At 37.8% G+C, this 18,149-nt stretch overlaps 1 protein-coding gene across 16 annotated transcripts in view; it reads right to left on the minus strand.

Moving 5' to 3' along the window:
• LOC122807764 (CUGBP Elav-like family member 4) overlaps positions 1–18,149 on the minus strand; it is a 2,333,978-nt gene that overhangs the window by 132,384 nt on the left and 2,183,445 nt on the right. The window lies entirely within an intron of this gene.

Raw genomic sequence — 18,149 nt, forward strand, 5'->3', positions numbered from 1 at the left:
AGGTTGTTGTATGTACTAATTCATCTTTCATGCCAAAAGCGGTTTCTAAATTTACCATGAAGCAAGCTATTAGTCTCCCAGTTTTCTTTCCAGAACCTAAAAACAAGGGAAAGAAGATTCTGCATACCTTGGATGAGCACAGAGAAATCAGGTACTATGTTGAAATAACTAAGCTTGAACAGCTGTGTATTTCCTATACTGTTTGCAAGCAAAAGATTACTTCTTGTTTGTCCATCCTCATAATATCAAAGGCCTTCTGTAGGTCATAGTACAACCTTTCCCTTCCTACTTCGTTTCCTCCCTCGGCTTAAATTACAGCAGGTCCCACTAGTGTTTTTTCTGCCTTCCTTCCCATCACAAAACCAGTTTGCCCTGCTTGTATTATTTTTGATATGTACATTAATCAAGGATATAGACCTATAATTTCCCACCTCCTCTCTTTCTCCCCCCCTTTAGATATCAGTTATCTCTGGCCCTCCTGATATTTTTGCAGTTTTTGCCCATGTCCTATATTCTCTCGTATTCCTCCTGTAGGACCTTACACATTTCCTCCCTCCCTTATGTAGAACTCTAGGGATAATCCATTTGGCCCTCCAGCTTTCCTCTCTTTCATCTTGTTTATGGCTTTCCTTATATCACCCCTTGTCACACCTGCATTTAGCTTGTCTCTTTGTTTGTCCTCAAGTGTATATCCCTCTACATTTTCCCTATTTCCATTTTGTCCTTCCCATTATCTGTAAACCTCTCTGTTGTATTCTTTGACTCTTTCCCTGATTAGCTTATCCTCTCCTAAATATTTGCATTTCCTCCCTTTATCTTATGTACTTCTCTCTCTCTGCCTCTTTTTGTATTTCTTGGTCAGTTGCATCCTGTGTGTCTCCACTACTATCGTCCAGTTGTCCCTCCAGTACCATTGTTGAATATCTTGCTCATTAATAATTTTACTCTCCAAGTCCATTCTTATTACTTTTTCTCTGATTTGTAGACCTTCTTTCCTTCTTTCAGTTCTTCCAGGTTTCTTCTGTACTACATCTAGCACTCTGTCCAGCTCCTTAATCAGCTTTCCTTCTTTTCTTCTGCACTTGTCAATTTTCACCTGACAGTGATCTTGATCTCATACCACCAGTGTTCTTCATAGTGTCCTATATGGACTTCGTTATTAGTCCATACAGTGTTTCTTTGTCTCCTGTCTCCTTCCATTGTATCCAGCCCACTTCTACTACCTTCTCATTGTTTTCTATTCCTGCACACTTAAATCTCACTGCTGCGTGATCTAATATGTATCTCTCCATTACATTTTCCTTCACTAAGAACCTGTCTAACCTACTTGCCTTACCAAAACATTTCTTGTGAAGGTGTATCCCTTCTTATTTGGATACATTTCCCTTCATATATCCAACCACCCTCCCTCTTTCATTCCTTGGGCTAGTTCTGGTCTCATCTTTGGGCTAGTTCTGGTCTCATCTTTTTGTATTCCCTCCTTTTCCACAACCTGCCTTTTATCAGTTCTCTGGTGACATTCTAGTTCCACCAAAAATATATTTTCAATGTCTTGTCTGTACCCACTGATCAAAAAGTTTTTGTAGAATCCTTCTTCATCCATCTTTGGTGTGTATATGATTCCTATTGTCCAATGAAGATTCTCCATCCTTCCCTGCCAGATGCTTAATCTACCTTTCCAACTTTTTATCATTTTTTCTGTGTTTATCTGAAGCCCATATGAAATACATTTGCTTTCCTTTCCTGCATTACTGTCCTTTGCTCTCTTTTAGTAGACTTAACATTGCATCTCCTCCCCAGGGTTGTGGGCTGCATAATGGTTAAGGTGTTTGCTTCATAGACAAACAGCACAGGGCTTGATTCTCACTAAGGGAAATTGACTAGGCTTAAAATGTTCCACAGACATATTGCCTATGAACCTCGTTCTGATTTTTATTTTTATTTTTTTCTTATAATAGAACAATGTTTCCCTCATCCTGATTAACTTTACTGTATTCTTCTTCTGTTAAGATTTGAAGAACTGCAAATATTTAATGTAATTAAGGTATTTTCCTTGTGTTTGCCCACACCTCCCTGCTTTTCCCAGTTACTGCTATCTGACATAATCCTTGCCTCTGGATCCTGTCATTTTGCTCCTGCATGTGCACAAGTATGTCATGGATGTGGACATTTTAAAACTTAATTTTGTTGCCTTTCAGCATCCCTCATCCTAATACATTGCATGTCAACTTAGTACTGATGTCAGTCTTATGTTACAGCATTCCCATTCATTGGTTCTCTGGAGCACCAGCTTCATTTGTGTGATAGCACAATTGTAATTGTAATAATTGTAACTGTAATTGCACAATGTTGTTTGTTTGGCATACCTCTCATCTTCTTAGCACAAGAAATATGGACAAAGCCTAAAATAATGGGTGGACAAATGCCCCAAAATAAGGACATATTTTAAATATTGTTTTATAAACTTAGAAATATGCTACATTAACAGGATTTGTATTAATGTGCATTTTCTAAAGGGTATGAAGTCTGAAACTCAAATGTAAGCTACTATTTAGGGACTTAAGTCTACAGTGTTTTGGCAGCCACAAATTTTATGAGAAACAGAAAAAATATGATGCTAAAATCTGGATATTCTGTGAAAATCTGGACAGTTGAGATATCCTTGTATCTATCACATTGGCAACTACCCCCCACCCTTAAAATGTATCCCATAGTTAGAGATCTGGGAACTTATGTTGACATTTAACGGTCCTTTGATCACCACCAATTTCAAGGCGGTCTCTGGTGGTTTAGTAGTAAAGATTTGGTGTTGTCACCAATACAACCTAGGTTCATTTACTGATAGAGAATTTCAGTGGATTTTGCCTAGTAGTTGGTGCAGAGGTTTAGGGTTTTTAGCTATAGTTCCTGTAGTATGGGGTTTGACTTCCTCACCCCTCATTTACCTACTGCATGACTTTGAGCATGTCATTTAATCAGACAGTGCTGAGTGGCAACTTGAAATTGGCTACTCAATGATCCCCTGGATTGCAAGCATAGTTACTGTCTATGAATTGTGCACAGCATTATTTCTGGACTGCATGCATTTTGTGGTTGGGGAAGCAGGCATCTGGATATGCTGTCAAGTACTGTTTCTGAGATAAGAGTATAGGTGATGGATGAGGTAGTGCTGTCTGTGTTCAGTAAGCATTCTGGAGAATCCTCTCTTTTCCCTGACCAACACACCCACCCTCATCAATATATATTTATTCACTTTGCTTACGTTCTAGTAAATGTGTTGCCTACTACCCTGCATCCCTAAGCAATGGTATGGGAGAAGCATATTTTACCTATAAAGTACTGTTTTCTATGTGACACAATGTTGGCCTCACCAGTTAGTGTGTGTGTGTGTGTTTGGGGGGATATACCTAATGATCTAGTGGTTGGATAAGGAGGTTATGCTCTTGTATAAACTTGGAGGGTTGTGGTATGATATGTTTGTTTTTTTTTTTTTTGGCTAACAGCCCTGGTGAATTGTTTTGGATTTGAAGCTTAGTGTTCATCTTCTACATAAAAGTTTTGATGGCTCATTGTTTTTCAGGCTTACTGGAGGAAAAAAAGATAATGTGATGATTTATTCATTTTTATGGCCACAAATTGCTGCTTAGTGGCAAATCTGTTCAAACAAGCAATTAACAACTATTTTTATTTATTATTTTATTTTTTTACTTTTATAACATTAAGAATGAAGCCCTTCCACTCGTATGCATATGTCATCTTAACCATTATAAGGTACTGATTAGGACCTGCACTGGTTATTATGCTGCAGTCTGCATTTACAGTTGAGATCAGTTATTTACATTGGAAAGGATTTCTAGACATTTCACCAAGCAGATTAAGAGAGAAAGCCATTTGAGTTATATGAACAGGCTTCCTCATTCTCTGTCAAGTATAGATTACAGAGTGATCGTATTACTAATCTGTAAATGTTTACATAGTTTTTTTTTTTTTTGGTGAATACAGTAGGTCTTGATTTTAAATCAAATTCCCTTTGTACTAGGAATCACGGTTTATCTGTTAATTTATTAAGCTATAAAACTGTTTTGGGAAGACGCACCTTTCATGTGAGAGCTGGTAGACATTGGAACAGCCTATCCCTAACAATTAGAAGAGCCAATAGTCTTGATATATTTAAAAGTACAGATGTTGACAAATTCACGTAAGGTCGCCTAGGAGAACCTGAGTTTGAGATATCCATACACTGAATTCCAAACCCAGTATAAACAACTCTAAGGTTGTGAAATCACACCTCACATTAAAATTGTTGCTAGTAACCTCTGACTGAATGGTTCGCTGACCTGCATAAAATTTTTATTCATTAATGCACAACATTCTATCAATCCTTTACAATATGTGCAAGGCATCAGTTAGCAAGGTACTTATTTGGGTCCCACATATACTTGAAATCAGCCACTGTTTTTGAGTCACGTTTCTTTTCAAACAAACCCAAAGATTTATCAGTTATGTATTTAACATTTGCAGACTGGGAAAGTTCGACTAGTTTCCACAGAGCCTGTTTTCAGTGGAGGCCCAGGGAGAAATGCTCCAGACGCATGTCTTTAGAATGTGGGAGGAAACCAGAGTACCTGTAGGAAACGCACACGAATGCAGGAAGAACATGCAAACTCCACACAGAAGGCACCCAAGCCAAGAATCAAACCAGAGAACCTCTTGCTGTGAGGCGACAATGTTAACCACTGCACCACCCAATAAACAAATATCAATAGACAAAGTTTCTAGATTCGTATATTCATCACACTTTCAGTGAAGGCTTTCTTATAACCCAGTCCCAAGAGGCATACATTGTATCATCAAAATATCATGATACTCACATATGCCTTTCATATGTGCTTTCTACTAACATTATTTAGATTTCCTGGAGGTATAAGAAAATTTGCCCTATCCTTTAAACCTCTTTCCTCCACACTTTATAAACTAACTGCTTTTATTCTTCATTTATTTTACTTCCAATACAAATTATGTATTTTATTTTTGTTTTAATGTTTTATAACTTTCCCAAAACTATTTATTCTAATAAGTTGTCAACTATAAGTGCTTACATTTTGGTTATTAAATATAGGGCGATACCTAAACACATTCTGACAATGGCACTGAGCTGTCATATAAATAGCCTGCTGCTATTAGAATTTGTCATTCTCTAGCATGACAGTGATCATTTTCATAAAAATTATTTACTGTCTGCTTTATCAGTTCTTCAGCAACATATGCAAAGATTACTAAGTAATCTCTAGTCATCTGACCAGAGATGCTAAGTTAACGTTGTCGCCTCACAGCAAGAGGTACTCTGGTTTGATTCTCGGCTGGAGCACCTTCTGTGCAGAGTGTGCATGTCCTCCCTGCGGTCGAGTGAGTTTTAAAGACATTCATGTAACACTGTACGAATTGCAGGAAGCAGTCATTACTGGGCACATTGTGAGTGTTGCGAAGAGCACTTTTGGCTAACATCAAAAAGTGAAACAATACTAATTTTATGAACTTTAATCGTACATTGACTTAGGAATGGGGTCCATTCCCGTCTTGGTATTAGAAACCCAAAAGATTTGAAGAAATTAAAAAAGATTCAATAGGAATGCAAAGTGTACTAATTGGTTCTCTGACAAAGTAGTTGATTCTTGGAACAGACTACCAAATTACATTAAAGCAAGTACTAGTTTAGATATTTTTAAGAACAGCCTGGACATTTATTATGGGAACAAGTGTTGTGGTATATTAGCAAGATAGAAGAGCATTAATGCCAATGCTTGAAACATTTGTATGTATGTATGTATGTACAGATGGAGCAACCAGCTAAATGCATTTATTATCTGAGGGTCATGATATATTTTTGATATATTTTTTCTGAGAAATTTGATATAAGGTGTTTAGTACAGTTCTATTTTTATTAAATAATTAGGCCACTGCCTACTCCTGATAGTTCATGTCTCTATGCTATGTGGTGCAAAGATGTTTAATACAGTGTACTAGTGTATAACTAAAAATATACATGCATCCAGCTAGAATGCTTGTAGGTGCCTAGGTGTAACTGCTGCCTATTCTACTGCTCACAGTCTCTCTTTAGTTTTGTTTGTTCCTTCCTTCTAACTGCGCAATTGATATCCTGTTTTATAGCAGTAATTAAAATAAAAGAAGAGAAAACAAAATCAAACAACAACAATTGGGACATCAGAATTACCTGTAACATAACCTGTATTAGGTCACTATCAAATAAGCCAGTGGTTAGTTTGACAAACTCTGCTCTACCTATGTAATACTCCCTATATTAATAACCAGGGCTGTTTGTGTACTTTAAATAGCAAAGTCAGTACTCCTTAAAGGTTTCCCCAACTAATTTAGCTATCTCTTTACAGTGGAACATACGCTAGTCGTGGACGAAACTCCAAGCATACTGTTCTTCATTTTCAGTTGACTAAAGTAGCCATATGGCGTATATTTATTTTTTACACTTCCAGTTTCCAACTGATTTAACGGACATTACTCTTGCAACATTCCTTGAACGGGAAGCTCCTCATTTTGGCTTGAAATCCCCCTAGATGCTTTCCTTCCTAGCACTCTTACCACTAGCCACTACTAGATGGCGCTATATTTCAAAACTAAAGATACCTGGGCACATTTTTTTTTAAACTATGTGGTAGAGTTCTAGTATTCTCCTGCACTGTAAAGCTGTCTCGTTTGTTCTCTATAATCACAACGATTCAGTTGAAATATTTTAGATATATTAAAGATTTAATTTTTGTGTGTAATGGTGGTAAAAAAAAAGTTATAAACTTTGCAAAGAGTTTACATGAAAATAGGTTTAAAATAAGTTTTGATGGGTTACAGATGGGATAGCAAGTTGTCTATTTAGATATGATATTAGAAAAAAAGGGAATAGTTCTATTAAAACTAGAATTTATAGAAAGTTTGATAATTTTGATTATATTCTTCATGGTAGTAGCTGCCAACCTCCACATATTATTGAATCTGTCCCAAAAGTTTTTGAGATTAAAAGTTGTGTACTAAAAAAGATGAATGTAGGGAAGAGATGGATAGGACTGCTAGAATGTTTCTAGAGAGAGGTTATGGTTTGAATGTAACAAATGCAACAAAAAAAAAGGATACTAATAGGAAGTAGTGTAAAACAATCTAGAAATTTGGTGGGGAGGAGAATTTGGACGAGACAGTAGAATATGATCAGAATAATTTTATGTATTTTGTTACAAAATATACTTTATTTACTAAGCAATTGGTAGTAGTAGTAAACTATTACTGGGAAATGTTAGGTAAAGTTGAGAGACTGAGCTTTTTTGAAAAATAAGCAACTAAGAATTTCTTATATGAGAGGTAGAAACCTAAGAGATTTTTTTAGTACATGGTAAATTTGATATGCCAGTAGTATTGAGACAAGTGGATATAAAAAGTGTGGGAACTTTTCCTTGTGGAAAATGTGTAGCATGTGAACATGTGGTTGACACTGTTCCATTAATAAATGGAAGAACATTTTAGGTACAGAGTGGTTTTAGTTGCAATAGTGAGAGATTTATTTATACAATAAAACGCCGCTGTGAGAAATATTATATTGGGAAAACTAAGAGAGGTTTAGCAATTAGAATAAAGGAACATATAATGGATGTGAGAAAGAAAAGTGGGGTAAGCCTAGTTGCTACACATTTTCATTATGCACACAAAGGTGATTTCACTGGATTACAAGTTACAGTACTGGAACAAATGCATTTTAATAAATATAATAATATTAAGAATGAGTTGAGGGGAAAGGAATCTATTTTTATTTTAAAGTTTGATAATTTGGTGCCTAAGGGCATGAATAGAGAATGTGACTGGATGTGTTTTTATGAGATATTCCTTTAAAAACTGGAAGGGCTCTTTTACAAAAGATGTCAAATGTTAATTGTTTAATTGATTAACGATGTATAAAAGGGAAGTGAGGTGGGGATTTTTTATGTACTCTGTTAAAGGCTTATAGCCGAGGTGCTAGAGAAGAAAGATAGTTTATGTGGATTTTTATTAAAGTATTTGGAACATTGGCCCTTTTTTCATGGTTTTTGTTAAGGTGTTTAGTACAGTTTATTTTTTTATTAAATAATTAGGCCACTGCCTACTCCTGATAGTTCATGTCTCTATGCTATGTGGTGCAAAGATGTTTAATACAGTGTACTAGTGTATGACTAAAAATATACATGTATCCCGCTAGAATACTTGTAGGTGCCTAGGTGTAACTGCTGCCTATTCTACTGCTCACAGTCTCTCTGTAGTTTTGTTTGTTCCTTCCTTCTAACTGCACAACTGGTATCTGATTTTACAGCAGTAATTAAAATAAAAGAAGAGAAAACAAAATCAAATAAAAACAATTGGGATGTCAGAATTACCTGTAATATAACCTGTATTAGGTCACTATCAAATAGCTAGTGGTTAGTTTGGCGAACTCTGCTTTACCTATGTAATACTCCCTATATTCATAACCAGGGCTGTTTGTGTACTTTAAATAGCTAAGTCAGTAATCCTTAAAGGTTTCCTCAACTAATTTAGCTATCTCTTTACAGTGAAACATACGCTACTTGGGGATGAAACTGCAAGCGTACCGTTCACACTTTTTTAAATTACGTGGCAAAGTTCTAGCATTCTACTGCACTGTAAGCTGTCTCATTTGTTCTCTGCAGTCACAAAGATTCAGTTTTAACAGCTGTCTCATTCTAGTCTCTGTAATCGCAACGATTCAGTTTATCAGCTATTTAAACTGCATTTTGCTTATTATGGTGCTGATATTGGAACATGTAACTAACCTATCACCAACTTGAACATATATCTCTCATTTTTCCTGTCTCTGCTTCATAGAATCATCTCTCCATTTGCTAACCCACCCTTCCCCTTGCTCCCACTGGCTCACTCTTTCCTTTTACCTGTTCTGTATTTTGACCCTTCTCTCTTAGTAACTGTTATTTTCTTTTACCTTACTTAGGTAAAACACTGATCCCTGCATGCTCACTCAGCAACCCAAAGAGCACCTGTAATATTTACCATCTTCTAAAGAGTTCTTAAACTCTAGTGGCCACCACTGAGCAATTCTACATCCGGGAGTCCAGCCTACTGATCGGGACATTTTTCCTCCCCACATTGTATGTACAAATTGATTTTTAGTTTTGCCTATTCTGCCTGATTCAATCTTATTCTGTTTACTTACGTCCATGGTACATCATACATCACCATAACCCTAAGCTAACACACTTCTCACTCCTACAGCTATCTTACTCTCTCCCCTGCTGACCCTGCCTCCCTAGTCACCTTCTCTGTGCTCTTGTCTTGGAATTAAACACACCTTCCATTAGCAGTGCAGGACTGCTGTTTTTTTCATCCAGTGTAGCTTCCTACGGTATATATACCCATAGTCTATCTTTCCATTCATTTCTTCCTATCTAACCTACTCCCATTCAATATATCAAACAAGGGTTTAAACCTCAATATTTCCCCTTCAGGTTTTCCTTGCTACGGCATTCTCACACTTACACTCTCTTGCACCCACACACTGCACTCTACTTACCTGGCTCACTGACTGGTTGTTTTTACAAATTTAATTTCTGACCTAGGTCAACCCACTCCATTTGCCCTCACTTCACTTGGGCTCATTCCATTCCCCTACCCTACCCACATTCCCACTCACCCCTCTCTTTCATTAGATATATATCCACCTCAGTCACATCCCCACACTACCCACCTATCACCACTCTCCACACACCCTTCCAAACCCCAACCACATCACTAATTCTTCATTCCATCCCTCCATAGATAGACACTCTCTCCACCCTGCATCGTATTGCACTACACAGTTTCCCCTCCCTACTCCACTTCCCTGGCTGTCCTTTTCTACTACTCTCTTAATGGTGAGCCATCACCTTTTACTGGCTAGCACACTACTTTTATACCTTCTTTATCTCACATATAATGCCACTAACTTCCATAACTATCATATCCAACACTACCACTCCACAACACAATAGCTCAACTTCTATTTAAGCCCTATAGCATCATCAGCCCTCATCTGTATCTCTGCGGCAACATTCTTCTCTACCACTTCAAACATTTCCACAACAGCTCCACTCATTCATCCACATAAAGATATTACCAACTCATGGCAAAACTTGGATACATAGTACTACACTCCTTAACACAAATTAAACTACAGGCAGTTATCCATCCCAATCCTGGCCCTAACTGTAACTCTACTCCCAACAACTCCAAACTTCCTGACTCCACCTCTACTACTACTTTACAAAATCATGATATCCCAACTCCATGTACTTCACTTCCCATAACCTCCAACTCAGATGTACTAATAAATTTCAACTGCAGAGGCTTCCTAAATAAAATAACTGAATCCCATGCTACCTTGGCCACCTACTCTCCAGATATAGTTGTCATAACTGAAACCTGGTTAAAGCCCCATATCAAAGACACTGAAATTACAACTAATGGTTACAACATCATAAGACAAGATAGACTAAACAAAAGAGGTGGTGGTGTAGCTATTATTTTCAAATACTCTCATATAGTGAAAAAACTAAACTGTACTACCCCAGACATCCCCAGTGCAGAAATACTTGTCACGCACCAGAAACGTAACCCTCAAAAAGCCATTTTTATTGCAGTATACCTACCTCCCAGCTACAACCTTCCCAGTATTAAATCCCTCCTGTCTTGGTCTGCTTCTCTTTCAGCCAGGAAACTATCATCCTAGGGGACTTTAAACTTGACTGGCTCTCTTGCTCCTCTACCTGTCCCACTAACTTCATTAACCTGTACAACTTCACCCAAATTATTAACAGCCCCTCCCACACCAACAAGCATTCTAAAAAACAGTCAATACTCAACCAGATGCTAACCAATAAGCCTAACCTGGGGCACAAAGCTGGCTACCTACCTATCACACTAAGCGACCATGCTCCCACATTCCTACTTAGGAAAAAAATTTAATCTCAAACATACATACCGTTCAAATATTCCTGGAGCAAAAAAAAAAAAGTCTCCCTGATGCATTCAATCTACTACTTCAACACTGTGACTGGTCTCTATTAAAACCCTACAACTTGACCTTGCAGTTGAATACTTCAGTTATAAATTCCTTGAAATCCTAAATAATCTCACCCCCACTAGGATAATTTGCACCAAAACCAGACTATTACCATGGCTATCTAATGACACTAAGTCTCTAATAAAACAAAGTGACAAAACCATGTCACATTACCATACCACCAAAATAAAAATGATGTTACCACATTTCAGCAAGTAATAAATCAAGCTAAGAAAAACATTTCCAGGGACAAAAACTTATTTTCAATCCACCCAACAAAAAACCTGAACAGCCCACAAACATTCTGACAAAACATCAACTATCTCCCTAACCCTGGTAAAAACCACCACCCCTGCTCCCTCCACTTGTAACACATTTGAGCCCATAGCATCACAATTCAACTCCCATTTTATAACTCTATCACCACCCTCCTAAACAACAATTCCACCCACAAAATTTACCCCCCACCACTGAAAACAAACTCTTTCTTCCTCAAACCCAATCAGACTATGTACACAAAAAAACTCCTAAATAAACAAACACTGCTGTCTTGCCGCAGACCAACTACCCAATGAATTCCTGAAAATAGCTGCCCCATCCATAGCCTACATCCATCCATATCAATCGTTCTATCTCTGAACACTATGTTCCTCACCTCTGGAAAATTTCTTACATCATTCCCCTTTACAAGGGTGGCCCCTCTAGAGAAATCTATATTATCCCACCCACATTATCAACCAATTGCCATACTCTCTCCCATAGAAAAGATCTTGGAAAAATTTATCCACCTAGAGCTTCTAAATCACCTCACCACTAACAACCTGATATCCCCCTCACAGCACAGCTTCAGGCCCAAGCACAGTACTAACACTACCCTAATAACCTTCACCAACACTATTCAACACCTCAAAAATGAAGAACAATTGGTCTCTACAATTTTTCTAGATATGTCAAAAGCCTTTGACACCATATCTCATCAGTTGCTAATCTACAAACTTGCAAACTACAATCTCAACTAATCATCCCTAACCTGGTTCCACAGCTACCTGTCAAACCATCAACAGGCTACTAAATAGGAAAACAAGCTCTCTCCTCTTCTGCCTGTATATACTAGAGTACCCCAAGGATCAATACTTTGGCTCATCCTTTTTATCATATTCACCGACAACCTAAACTCCACCGCCAAACATGCAACTATTATCCAATATGCTGATTACTCCTCACTTATCTGCTCAGTCCCTTCTCACCAAGAACATCAACAAAAAAATGCAAAAATCCTTCCAGGACATAGAATTGTGCCTCTGCAAGCATCAACTCATCCTAAACCCAAATAAGACTAAGTTAATGATTTTCACTAACAAATCATCCAAGTTCGGCCCTCTACCCCTCCCCGTTTACTCCTCCAGTGGAATCAAAACTGACCCAACTAATTAGACCAAACTCACAGGAGATACAATTGATAACCATCTAAACTTTGATACACACATCCATAAAAATCAAAAAAGTCCATACCAAACTAGGTACCCTCTTCAGGGCCAAATCTTACCTCACACACCAAGCCAGACTAGCCACTGCTCGAGCCCACTTACTATCTATCCTCCTCTATAGTTCACATATTTTCAACAACCTACGCAAGACTGACCTTAATACTCTAGAATCCTGCTACAACAAAATAGCTAGGTTTGCAGCCAATCACCCCCACAAAAGACATCTTTGCTGTTCTCTGCAGCAACTCAACTGGCTGAAATTTCCCAACCTGTTAACTTTAAACCAGTTTACCAGTGCCCATAAAGTCTTACACAACCCCAACAATTGCCCTGCCCTCACAAACTTGGTCCAACCCAACATTAACAGCAGGTTCCTTAGATCCTCTGACAAATTACTGCTAAATATTACCCAGTCACGCAACTATCATGGTGACTCCCTCTATTCTAATAAAATAGCCAAGATTTGGAACGCTCTACCTCAGCTCTTCCAAAAAAAAAAAATACTAACATCTCTTCTTTCAAAAAAAGCCTAAAAGAATATCTCACCAGCAGATGGATCTGCCCTTCCATTTCACCTGGGTAACACCTTCCTAACGTCTTCTCAATTCCATATTCTCCTTCACCTGAAACTACAAGCTGTTTGCTAGTAAAGTTTCTGATAAACATATTTGTACTGCTGTAAATTGCAATATAATGTTCCTAGAATTATTTGTTTTTGTATGTTATCTTTGATTATTGTACTATTGGACTGTGACTTTTTAAGTACTGCACTGTTGAACTGTGCTGAAAATGGGCTACTGGCCCAGTCGGACACTACTCGGTTTACAAATGTAAAGAAATAAAATAAAAAAAATAATAATTTGTCGGTATGTATATTATATATATATATATATATATAAAAAATTATATATATATATATATATATATATATATATATATAATTATATATATATATATATATATATATATATATATATATATATGAGAATAATTTTATTTATGTGCTCTTATGAAATGAGGACCAAAATGCTGTTTTCAATGAAAAATTAGTATTTTCTGTCATTTTCAATTGCAATATCAAAACAGGCGTATTGTATGTACTCCGAGAGGCATGCACAGATTTGAGATTCACAGATTGTCACTAGGGTGATATAACCAAAGGGGCCTTTCTAGGACTAGCCAAGTTTTCCAAAATGAATAACAATGTCCTGTACCTGAATAGGACATTGAGAGCCAGGCACTTATATGATACCTCTGTCCATAAGGGACATGGGTGCCAGTACAGGTGTAACTTTCCTATTTACCCATTCACTGGTCTATGTTGCAGTTAAACTGGGTAATATATGATTTAAAGCTGTATAGCTAAATCAGAGGAGGAACTGAAAGCACAGCTGCAGGTTGTCAAAACTTTTTCAGATGATATTAAAATGTCAATTGGTCTTGATAAGCGTGCAAAAGCAACCTTTAAAAAAGGAAAACTGCAACACCAGGAAAGCACCAGTTTGGGACAAGAATGTGTTATGAAAGAACTAGAGCAAGAGGGAGTGTATAAATATTTGGGAACAGATGAAGGATCATCAATAAAACATGAACACATGCAAATAAAACTCAGTAAAGAGTACTTTGGAAGACTTAAATTATTCCTGAAAACAGTACTAACATATAGGAACAAGATCGAAGCCATAAATCAATTTGCTCTTCCTGTCCTAAGTTACAGTTGTGGAGTGATCAAGTGGCCCCAAAAAGTGTTGGATAGATTGGATATTAAAACAAAAAGGATGCTTCATGCTCACCAAATGATTTATAAAAATCAGTGCGGTGTTGGTGCTGCGGTAGCGTTGTCGCCTCACAGTTAGACGTTGCCAGTTCGATTCTCAGTTAGAGAGTCTTCTATGTGGCAACATGAGTGAATGGGCATTCCTTCATTGAAGGTTTTGCATTAGGCCCGGCAAGCCAGCACGTAAAACTCTACTGCCAATCATTAGCGGACCGGAGTTCCGCTGTGGCAACCACTAACCGGGAAAAGCCGAAAGACACAAACAGTATATACCAAGATTATATATTTCCCATTCTGAAAGAGGGAAGGTACTCCTTGAAATTTATTACATGCATAGATCTGCAATCGTGGAACTCTGCACGCATCCCTACTGACCTCACAAGATCCAAATGTAGTGAAAGTTTTGAAACATGAGGAGAATAAATCTAAGATGAAATCTCTGCTTAATTTAGCCGAAGCGTATTGATGTCAAGCAGGAATAGAAATCAAACCAGAAGAAGATAACAACCAGGCAGAAACTGAATGTGCTAAAAAACAAAAGAAAAAATATAAGGTGAAGGGCCAGATGAGACAGCAAGAAATGTGGAAAAAACATACATATAGTTCCAAGTATAGAAAACTTCTGGAAGAGCCTCATGTTGATCAAGAACAAACAGAAATGGTTAAGGAGAGGCGAATTCACATCACAAAATGAAAGGTTAATATTGGCAGCCCAAGACAGTGGGCTACGTACATGCTGGTTTACAAAGTCCATTGAACATGTGAGAGAAACAGACATATGTATGTTTTGTAAAACCGAATTGGAAACAGTAACACACCTTGTTGCTGGTTGCAACATGCTAATGGCAGAGGGACTGTATACTGAAAGGCATAATAATACAGCAAGACTGTTTACATTGGAGATTGTGCAAACATTATGGTATCGAAGTGGCTGAAAATCTTTGGAAACATGAGCCACAGAGAATCTTAAAAAATGATGACATTTATATCACATGGGATCACCCAATACCATAGGTTCATAGGTAGGTACTAGGCTATCTGACTGAGGGTATTTATAAGCCTAGCCAGAGTGTGTCAGCTTTCGCCACCCCATTGATTAATTAACTGAGCCTCTGTCAAGCAGAGCCAATGAAGTGATCCCAGGGGTGTATTTTCTGCTACCCATCCAATCATCAAGGTTTTTCTTGAAGAGTGTTAGTGAGGGGCTCTGCCTAATGTAGTTAGGAATTTTGTTCCAAAGCATGGGGTGTCTCTGTGACAGGAATCTATCCCTCCAGCATGTTCTATTTATTGTTGTGGTGAGGTTTAGCTCACTAGAGCGTGTGGCTTGCAATGACTTAGATTTCTTTAGGTGGAGCATGTCCATCAATTCTGAGTTGGACATGGCTTTGTAAGTCAGGCAGAGATCACCTCTGGTTAAGTGATATGCCACTGAGTCGAACTGGAGTTTTTTCAATCGAGCTGCATAGGACATATGTTTGAGGCCAGTAATCCTCTTGGTGAGGTACTTTTGTGGTCTTTCCAGCCATTGGAAGTGTCTTGTGAAGTACATCCCAAATGGGGTATTGTACTTTATGATGGGTCTGATGAGTGATGAGTAGAGGGGCACTATAACTCTATTTATAGATGCGAACCCTTTAGTAATTAGGTGGGCCACATAGAAGGATTTCCTAATTACTTTGGCAATATGATTATCAAAGGAGAGATTACTATCTACCTTGGTCCCCAGATCTCTTATTACCTCTTCTGTATTAAGGGGGCTACCACCTATGTGGTAATTCATGGGTGTTTTTTTTCCCAAATGGGATGATAATGCCTTTTTTGGCATTTAGCTTCAGGCCATGAGTTTGACACCAGGTGTCCATCTCAGTAAGGCCCTCAGTAAGGCCCTTTTGGAGAATGTCCCGGTCAGCCGGAGAGTCATTTATGGCTCCCAGTTTGCAGTCATTGTGTTTGCCCTGTGTTTGCCTCTACTTCTGAGAAGTATATGCAGAACAGTAGGGGTCCCTGAACCGAGCCTTGCAGGACAGCACGTGACTGGTTTAGAGGTGGACCTGGAGCCCGCTATTCTTACCATGTGAGTTCTGTCTGTAAGCCAGATGGCAATCCATCTCGTGATGTAGGGATTTAGGTTCAGGCTAGTGAGTTTTTCTATAATACCCGAGTGGGGAATTGTGTCGAAAGCCTTGGCGAGGTCAAGGTAGGTTGTGTGAACCACCTTTCCCTCATCTATGGCCTTGGTGAATGTCTCAAGTCAACCAGGTTTAGTAGGCATGATCTGACCTTAACAAAGCTGAACTGGGTCGGGTCAATTGTTTGGAGGTTCCCAATGTCTTTGTTAATGAGTTCCATGATGATGTGCTCCATTGCCTTGCAGACCAGGCTCGTCAGGGTTATGGGGCAATAGTTACCAGGGTCAGTTGTGGGCTCTCCTTTGTGGAGCGGAATAACCAATGCTGTGCATCATTCTATGGACACGTAGCCTGTGGAGAGGCTGAGGATGAACAACGTGTTTAGGTGGAGGGTTAGTTTGTGCTGTAGTTCATGCAAGATGCAGCCTGGGACACCATTTGGCCCCACTGACGCTGTGTTTTGGCTTTTTAAAGGGCTGTTTTCACCTGTGCATCTGTGATTTCTTGGACACTACACTTTTCTGGTATTGTTGTGGGCCCTTTTGGGGGTGAGAGGGGGGGGTGATGTTTGCACTGAATCGATCTGCCAGGATGTTGGCAATATCAGTAAGTTCAGTATATTTTGTGCTATTTTGCACTAGCTCAGAGCATATCTGCAAGTTGCTACTTAGATTCTTGACATAGCTAAAGAAGGCTTTGTGGTTATCTGTCGAATCCTTGGCCATTTTTCTTTTGAAGTTAGCCTTGGATGATTTTATAAGGGACCTTAGTTTCTTACTGATACTGATCAGGGATGTCTTTCCTTCTTTTACCATTATTATTAGGTTATTTTTACCTTATTTTTATTTTTATTCAGTCTTAATTAAGATAGGTTAGCCTATATTAAAGATTAAATATATTATGTATATATTGTATATTAGTTTTAATACTTCTGGACGATTACGTCTATTGGTATTTGTTGTTTAGGTTAAATTAATATGAAGTTTTTATATATTTATATATATTTATATATGTTTATATCTTCAAGGTACTGAGCCACTAATTGTACTTATTTTATATGTATATGTTATATATTTTTTATATATATATATATACCTTTATATATATACATATGTATATATAATTGCTTTAGACAATTTTATTTAAGAGTTTGAAGTGTTTACAATACTGTGATTCAGGTCATAGAGGGTTAACCTCCTGTGAATAATCTCTTCTGTGTTGCTCATTGGAGGGTTTGAATTAATTGGACCATTTAAGATAATTAGATATGTATAAATATGGTTGTTACTCTTTATGTGGTGATCTGAAGAAGCGTATTGTTACGCGAAAGCGCTCATCCCTGTGTTTTATTTAATAAATATCATCGTGTCTTAGTACTTTGGATTTCATCATTGTCTTTTGCCTTTGCGTTGGAACTGAACGTGTGTTTTTTGCTACTGTTTGAAACTTGCATCTTTCAGATGCTTTCTACAGAAGCTAGGTCACTGGTGTCATAAAATAATTGCACTTAGCTAGCATTCAGAAATCAGCACAAAAATAAAATAAGAAATGAAATTAACAGAAAAATCTGTTTACTAATGTTTTAACTTTACATTAGCAAGTCAAGTCATAACATTCCTGAAAAGCTAGTTTCT

Source organism: Protopterus annectens, chromosome 1.part1 (genome assembly GCF_019279795.1).
Source record: "Protopterus annectens isolate FY-2018-M chromosome 1.part1, PAN1.0, whole genome shotgun sequence".
In the NCBI taxonomy this organism is placed as follows: Eukaryota; Metazoa; Chordata; order Ceratodontiformes; family Protopteridae; genus Protopterus; species Protopterus annectens.